A 7,612-nucleotide genomic window follows, 5' to 3' on the forward strand; every position below is an offset into this window, starting at 1 on the left:
CCACGTGGGAGATTGAGAGGAAGCTCCTGGCTCCTGGCTTCGGATTGGCGCAGCTCCGGCCGTTGTGGCCAACTGGGGAGTGAACCATCGGATGGAAGACATCTCTCCCTCTCCCTCCCCCCTCCCTCCCCCTCCCCCTCTCCCTCCCCCCCCCGTGTAAATAAATAAATCTTAAAAAAAATAATAATCCAAAACTATAATATTAAAAATGGTTAGGATGGCAGATTATAGGTATAATTTTTAAATATATTAAAAGACTTGGAGAGAACTCAGCCAGACACAAAGAACACACACACTACGGCTCACTTACCTGAAATCCAGGACAGCCGGCAATCTGGGAGAGTGACAGGGCCAGAAGGGAGGGCCCGAGGGCGCCCTCTAGGGGCTGGCGATGCCCGCCCCCGGTAGCGGAGGTGGGGGCACCAGGTGCAGGCCTGCAAGTCAGCGGACCAGCACACGCCCGCTTTGCACCCCCTGCTGCTCGGGCGCTGCACCTACACACGCGTCTTCCGGTTTCCTGATCGTCTCTCACCGCGGTTGCGTGGCCGAAGAGCAGGTTGACCGCAGCTACGGACACTTTCCAGGCGCTCAGTGGTCCGCCGTCGCCGCGGTGCCCACAGAGGACGCGCCAGGCCCGGCCACCGCGGACGCCTGCCCAGATGGCCACTCTGCCCCAGGCTCAGGCATCCACAGCCAAGCGCCTGGGCCGGGCAGCTGCGGGCAGGTGGTGAGGCCGCTCCCTGGCGAGCAGGTGGCCTCCTTCTGCGTCCTGGGGGCGGAGAGGAAGCTCCAGCCCCGGGGGTGTCCTGCTCGAAGGACCCTGGTTCTATCAGGACGGGGCCGCACCCCTGACCTTGTTTAACCTCCTCCCACGCCCTCCTCCACCAGGCAGGGCCCCTCCTCCGCTGGAGGGTTTCCACTCCATCACGTGACTGTCAGAAGCCCCTGTGCTGGGCGGGGGTCCCGCCAGCCCCCTCGCTGTCCCAGGCTGAAGCTTGAGGGTGGATTCTGGGGAGGCTGTCCGGAGCCCGGGCCGGCACGGGTGGGACGCGCCCACCCCCCCAACGAGGGGCTGGCCATCATGGGGGAGGGGACACACAGACGCCTGCCAGTGTCACCAGCAGGAGCAAGTTCAGCACTGCGGCTGTGGAGCTGTGGCCCGGGGCGGGGGGCGGGGGGTCAAGGGAGGGGGAGGAGCTGGGGAGGGAGGAGCCGCTGACCCGCGCACCTGCGCCCAGCTGCTTCCCTGAGGCCGCCCCCCCCATGCAGAGAAGGACCACAACAGAGGCCCCGGGGGACTGTGTTCTGGAAGGCAGAGGGGAAGGGGCCCGACCGGAGGCTGGGAGGTGACCGCTTGCTGCTGTCACACCAGGGACTGGGGAAAGGGCACGGATTGTCCTTTAAGCTGGAGAAGCAAAACTCAATTCTTTTTACAGTTTCATTACTGGAGAGATCTATTGGCCCCAGGAGCATTCTGCTCACAAAATTGAGCTAAAAACGAAAGGGCAGCGGCGTCTTCTCCAAGCCCCCCCCCCCCCTGCCAAAGCTGGCTTCCCATGAGTCACTGCTGAGCAGAGGGGGGCTCCCAGGACACTGTGCCCCGCACCCCCCACCCCGGACCCTCCAGAGCCAGGGCAGGCAGGAGGAAAACGGGGAGGGGGCAGAGCCACTGCCGGGCGGGCCCTGGCCTCCGCCATCACAGATCCTCCCTGGGAGGCAGACACCGGCCCAACCTGGAGCCCAGAGACCAGGGGTGACCCGGTCCGAGGCCGCGCGGCCAGGTAGTACCGGGAGCGGGACCATGCCCACGCCCTGGTCACTCACCTGCTCACGCTCAATCCACCTGCACCCCTAAGGGAGCCGCACCCCCGGGCCCTGGCCCTGCTCTCCTTGAGACCCCCGTCTGCCCAGGCTGGGGCTGCGTGTGTTGTGTTTGCCCCCAAGACCCCACACGCTTGGAACGGCGCTCGGCACAGAGCAGACGCTCGGCATTTTCAATGAGTGAATCGATCCAGGGACGCTGGCCGTGGCGAGGTGTCAGTGACTGTCCTCCCCACTCTGCCCGGCTGCCCCGCGAGGGCCCCTGGGCGCCCACATGGTCCTGACCCACTTCCTCCAGTGCCTGTTGCTGCTGACTGCGTGCGTGGGGTGGGACCGGCAGGAAGGGTGGCAGCGCCTCGGGCAGCACCAGGGCCGGCGCCAATACCATCACCAGTGCCAGCGCCAGCGCTAGCGCAGACACCTGGAGCTGGCGGAAGGTGGGAGCAGAAGCAGCCACACTTGGGCTGCCCGGGGCAGGGGCCTGCGCCAGCCCCCTCCCCACATCTTCCCCATTAGCCCACCCTCATACAGGGCTGTCCTGTCTGAGCGCATCTCCGCCCTTGGCCACGGGGAGAGGGGGAGGGCAGGCAGGAGGGTTCCAGTGGGGGGGCTCGGCCTTGCCTGGGGCTGTTCCACTCAGGAGGGCTCAGCGGGGTCTGTTCAGGGCAGGGGGTCCCGCAACCCCTTTTCCCTGAGGAAGCCGCTGCATCTCGGGTGCGGGCTGCTGGGAGCAAGCCCCGCACCCTCTCTGGCGTCTCCTCCCCCAGCCGTGGGCTTGGAAGTGGTGAGGTTTTTCCCTGGCGTCTGGCTCCTGGATCAGGGTTTGCACTGTGTGCCTTTCCAAGGCAGGGCTGGCAGGCAGAGGCCCCTGGATCTTTCCACTGCGCCACGGAGCCGGGGACGCCCCGACTCCTTCCAGGGTGGAGAGGAGGAGGAGGGAGGGGAGGAAGAGAGCCAGGCGGTAAATGACCGCCTTCCAGCTGGTTGCGCCTGTCCCCGTTACAGGCCCGAATGACTGCAGTCACCGAGGTGGCTGAGCTAATCAGAGGCCACATGTCTCCCCTGCACCACGCTGTCTGCTCGCACACTCTCGTTGGCTCTGTTGCACACACACACACACACACACACACACGTCTGTGACAGACAGGAGAGCAAGGCTGACACAGCGCAGCCCACGCAGTGCCCCCCAGACTCCGTGACTCACAGATCCCAGCCCCGTCTCTGGGTGCAGCGCCCACGGCCGGGGCTGCCTGGCTTCCCCTCGGGCTGAGCTCCGAGCCAGCAGAGGCACCCTCTGGCCACCTGGCCCGGCAACCCCCTCTCCACGACGAGAGGCCGTGACACATTTATGTCCTGTGTCGCCAGCCTTCTGTTCAGCCTCGGAAACAAAATCCCAGGCTCCATGGTGAAAGCCGACTGGGACAGCCGCGGACGGGTCACCTGAGTTGGGGGAGGGTCCTGGCAGGTGCACTCGCTCCGGGACCCTCACAGCCAGGAAACAGCAGAGAAAGCCTCTCGCTGCCCACCGGGAGCTCCGTGGGCCCAGGTCGCAGCACGGTGACAGGAGGCCCCCAGGGGCTGCTCCCTGGGCCTCTGCATGTGCGGTGGAACGTGTGCTAGCCGGAGGTCCAGCGAGGCCTCCCCTGACCCTCAGGGACGGGGAAACCCTGACTCACACCTCCCCGAGTTCCAGCACGGGCAGAAGTTCAAAGCCAGCTCCGGGAAGGCAGCCGGCAGGGGCTCCTCCCGCCCACCAAGCCCAGCCAAGTCCATTCCGAGAGAACATCCAGGAAAGAAGAGAGCGCTCCCCGCACAGCAGCCCGCCACTGCCCTCTGCTGGCGGCAGCCCCGTCGCCACCCGACCCGTCCTCCTAGGCGGTCTCTGCAGCCAAGACCAGCACCTGTCTCCAACCCAGGGAGCGGGCACCAGGGCACCCCGCCCACCACCGCACAGAGGAGGCCATTTTGGGGCGCAAACACCCCCCGCTGAAGAGCGACTCCAGAACGAGCAGTTGAGCCAATAGATTCGTCCTCGTGTTCTCTAACTGCTCCCGGAAGGGGCGTAGTCCAACTTGGTAGCCTCCGAGAGCAGGCACCAGCTGCTTGCCACACAGTGAATGGAACGCAGGCACGTGGTGAGCACCTGCTGGGTGCTGGGAGCCTGGCCTGATGGACACTGTGGTACGGTTGCACAGGATGGGCACTGAGGAAAGACCGAAGAATGAGGGGTGATCGGGTGGGTGTGAGGTGCGTGGAGGAAGAAATGACGGATGGGTGGGTGGGAAAAGGGGGCGAGGGAGGGAGAGGGGCTGGGAGGCGGAACAGCGGCTGCCCAGCACGAGCTCGGCTTTGGAGCCATGGAGGGAGGCAGTGGGAAGGCAGGGGGAGAGGGCTGAGGTCCCGCCCCCACACCAGAGGCATCTGAGACCCCGCAGATGCGGAGAGAGGCCTGTCTGGGGTTTTCGTTATCTGAAGTTCCCACTCGTGCACCTGCTGTTACCAACCGCAAGTTCACCCACACAGGGCAAGGATGGCAGGGAGACAGAGGGGCGGGCGTGGGGACCGTGCAGATGGGGACAGAGCAAGGGCTCAGCCATGAATGAGACAGGCAAAGCGGGATTTATAGCGAGGAGCAGACTGGGGCGGGGCGGGAGCGTGAGCGGCAGCTTGAGGGGCGAAGGGGGCTCTCGCCTAAGGCAGCTGGGGGAGGGGTGAGGCTCCCGCCTAAGGCAGCTGGGGGAGGGGTGGGGCTCCCACCTAAGGCAGCTGGGGGAGGGGAGGACGAGGGGCCCAGCTCCACCTCCAGAGCCGTGGGATACAGAGGGGGAGGGTAGGGGGCCACAGAGGGGGCCACAGAGGGTGGGGGACACAGAGGGTGGAGACACAGAGGGTAGGACACAGAGGGGGGACACAGAGGGTGGGACACAGAGGGTGGGACACAGAGGGTGGGGACACACAGGGTGGGGACACAGGGTGGGGTCACACAGAGGGCAGAGACACAGACGGTGGGGACACAGAGGGTGGGGGGACACGGGGGGGACACAGACGGTGGGGGACAAAGAGGGGGGCCACAGGGGGTGGGGGGACACAGAGGGTGGGGGGACACAGGGTGGGGGACACACAGGGTGGGGGACACAGAGGGTGGGGGACACAGAGGGTGGGGGACACAGAGGGTGGGGGGACACAGGGTGGGGGACACACAGGGTGGGGGACACAGAGGGGGGAGACAGAGGGTGGGACACAGAGTGTGGGGGACACAGAGGGTGGGACACAGAGGGTGGGGGACACAGAGGGTGGGGGACACGGGGGGGGACACACAGGGTGGGGGAAACAGAGAGGGGTCACAGAGGGGAGACACAGAGGTTGGGGACACAGAGGGGGGACACAGAGGGTGGGGGACACGGGGGGGACACACAGGGTGGGGGACACAGAGGGGGGACACAGAGGGTGGGGGACACAGAGGGGGGAGACAGAGGTGGGGGACACAGAGGGGGGACACAGATGGGGGACACAGAGGGTGGGGGACACAGAGGGGGGACAGAGAGGGTAGAGACACAGATGGGGGACACAGAGGGTGGGGGAAACAGAGAGGGGTCACAGAGGGGGGACACAGAGGTTGGGGACACAGAGGGGGGACACAGAGGGGGTCACAGAGGGGGGAGACAGAGGTGGGGGACACAGAGGGGGGAGACAGAGGTGGGGGACACAGAGGGGGGACACAGAGGGTGGGGGACACAGATGGGGGACACAGAGGGTGGGGGGCACTGAGGGTGGGGACACAGAGGGGGGACACAGAGGGGGGACACACAGGGTGGGGACACACAGAGGGGGGACACAGAGGATGGGGGACACAGAGGGTGGGGACACACAGGTTGGGGGACACAGAGGGGGGACACACATAGGGGTGACACACAGGGTGGGGACACAGAGTGTGGGGGACACAGAGGGGGGACACACAGGGGGACACACGGGGGACACACAGGGTGGGGACACACAGGGTGGGGACACAGAGGGGGGACACACATAGGGGTGACACACAGGATGGGGACACACAGGGTGGGGGACACACAGGGTGGGGACACACAGGGTGGGGGACACAGAGGGGGGACAGAGTGTGGGGGACACAGAGGGGGGACACATAGGGGTGACACACAGGGTGGGGACACACAGGGTGGGGAACACACGGAGGGACACACAGGGTGGGGACACAGAGTGTGGGGGGACACAGAGCGTGGGGGACACACAGGGTGGGGGACACTGATGGTGGGGAGACAGAGAGGGGGACACCCGGGGTGGGGGGCTCCCACAGCGGCCCTAGCAGGACTCTCCCTAAAAGTGGGCAATGCTGCTGTGAAGGCGGAAGTCCCAAAGCCGGGGCCTGGGCTCACGGGGTCACCGCGACCTTGCTCACCCCGGCCACACCATCCGCCCTCCCGCTGTCCTCTGGAAGCCCCTTCCTCTTCCCAGGGAAGCCTCCCCTCCCCCAGCTCCTCCCACCCCGGAAATTAGGAACACCCCCAGCCCGACTCTGGGCCTCCACGGAGCGGCTCCTGTGCGCTGAACGGCACAGGACACACTTCTCATCCGTGTAGGGCGGGCTCAGTCCACAAGCCGGTAGAGACGTCTCTGGACGCATTGCCATGACAGCTGCCTGCACGGAAAGCCCTGGGGACGGCTCCCGGGCGGCAGGCACTCGGCCCGAGGGCTGACCAGCTGCTCCCAGCAGCAGCCACCCGAGTTCTTAGAGGTCAGAGCGGCCGAGATCACCCCTGATTTGGGGAATGGAGAGAGGTGGCCGCTCGGCCCTCAAGGTGGGAAGCCGCGGACCCAGCGCACTGCCCCCGGGTGGGGGACATTGGCCCTGCTCCCTTCAGCCAACTCCCTCCTGGGCCAGCGAGAAGATGACAGTGACGGGGCAGAGTCAGGACCCGGGGCAGCTGGGGGCAAGGGGACCATGGCCATCACACACCTGGCAGGGACTGTGCACAGGCCGAGGGGCAAGACCACCACGACCCACACCTGCTGTGCCACACGGTCCACCCTGCCCCCCACGCACACCCCCACCATGCAGCCCGCACAGCGCCTGCCTGCAGGGTCATTCCACACCCTGCCCTTCCTAGCAGATCTGCAGCCGGCTATGGTGGCGGCGAGCAGGCTTGGTCAGGGGTACCACGGGGGTCTACCTGCTGGCTCACTGCACTGAGCAGAACGATCCTGGTACAGGGAGACTGGCTCTTCCCAGAGCTGCAAAAGGGGCGGTTTGCACGTCACCCACCTGTCATTCCCCCATCCATCTACTGAGCACCGGCTACGGGGCAGGTGGGATGCCAGACCTGGGGGAAAACAGGCAAATGAAATGCGGGACAGGTGCGGTGTGGGGACAGCAGGGAGGGAGGTGGGAGAGCGGAATGCAGGGGCAGGCCAGAGCACTTGGAGGGGGATGGGAGGCATGACCCCTGAGCCCTGTCTGCAGAGGCTGTGTCAGGCCTCACAGGCACACAAACAGCACTTTGCACCCAGCTCTGTGGAGACAGACGTCCCTAATCCTGCTTTGCCGTCAGGCCGACGTGGCCCTAGCAAACTGGCCATGCCTGTTGCCGTCAGAAGCAGCCCGTGCACACCCAGCCGTGTCCTCAGAGCGCCATGGCCGCCCCGCACCAGCCCCCCGCCTCCGGGCCGTGCAGCTCCTGCAGGGCTCATTTTTCCAGACTGCAAACTGCAATTCCAGGGGCAGCATGGAAGATACAGGAGGCTCCGGATGCCAAACGCCCAGGCGCCATCCCCAGGGAGC

The 7,612-nt window shown here is 65.8% G+C and overlaps 1 pseudogene; it reads right to left on the reverse strand.

Moving 5' to 3' along the window:
* Positions 1-679: 679 nt before the first annotated feature.
* On the reverse strand, positions 680-6,457 carry LOC149128203 (uncharacterized; annotated as a pseudogene).
* Positions 6,458-7,612: the final 1,155 nt, after the last annotated feature.

The sequence above is a fragment of the Oryctolagus cuniculus genome, chromosome 2, assembly GCF_051225735.1.
Source record: "Oryctolagus cuniculus isolate XC-2025 breed Fujian yellow rabbit chromosome 2, ASM5122573v1, whole genome shotgun sequence".
NCBI lineage: Eukaryota > Metazoa > Chordata > Mammalia > Lagomorpha > Leporidae > Oryctolagus > Oryctolagus cuniculus.